The following is a 960-nucleotide window of genomic DNA, read 5'->3' as shown; positions in this document are numbered from 1 at the left end:
TGGGCTCCTTGAGGACACGGATGGCTTTATTTTTTGTATCTTTTGCCGTGTGCCTGACACTTCGAGTATGCTGCTTAAAACCTTATTGAATGGCTGATTGCTTCTATATGTGTATAGATGTACATGTTGTCTCTCTATATTCCCTAGCACGTGTCCCACTGCTTGGGACATCGTGGGAGGTTTATAAATGCTTGTTGATTGGTTGATTAATGTATGGATTGGTCACTGAGGCAGTTTGGCAACATACTGCTTTCTGTGTCTCCTGGACCCTTCTCTGGGTGCTAATTGCACCCAGGGTCTCACAGCTAGTAAGTGTGATGTGTTTGGTCTGAGACCGGATTTGAACTCAGGTAACTCCTGACTTCAGGGCCTCTGCTCTATCCACTGCACCACTTAGCAGCCCCCTAAGTAAAATGAGACTTAGGCTGTACAGCCCAAGGAAGGAAAATTTCCTCCAGCCCTGACACTGAGCCTATGGGGAGATTCCCCCTCACCACCTCCCTTCCTTGGATTCTCTTCCATGTCTGAGTTACCTGCCCCCTCAGGGTGGATGAGAAGGGAGAGAGTTCCAGGCATGGGGGACGGCCGGGGAAACACTCAGAACTGGGAGCTGGAGAATTATGTATGGGCAACAGCAAGGAGGTCAGAGCCACTAGATTGATGAATACATGGAAGGGACCAACGTATAAGAAGACTGTAAAGGCAGGATGGGGCCCGTTTACAAAGGCTTTTAAGAAAATAGGAAAGTTTATATTTGATCCAGGAGGCAACAGGGAGTTACTGAGATGTGTTGAATGGGAGGGAGGGAGGAGAAATGATCAAATTTGCACTTTAGGAAGATCGATTTTGGGCAGCGAGGTGGCAGAGTGGATACAGCGCCAGCGACCTGCAGTCAGGAAGACTTCCTGAGTTCAAGTCTAACATCAGATGCTTACTAGCTGTGTGACCCTGGACAAACCA

This window comes from Vombatus ursinus, unplaced genomic scaffold (genome assembly GCF_900497805.2).
Source record: "Vombatus ursinus unplaced genomic scaffold, bare-nosed wombat genome assembly UNPS02004041.1, whole genome shotgun sequence".
In the NCBI taxonomy this organism is placed as follows: domain Eukaryota; kingdom Metazoa; phylum Chordata; class Mammalia; order Diprotodontia; family Vombatidae; genus Vombatus; species Vombatus ursinus.
This window is presented reverse-complemented; position numbering follows the sequence as displayed.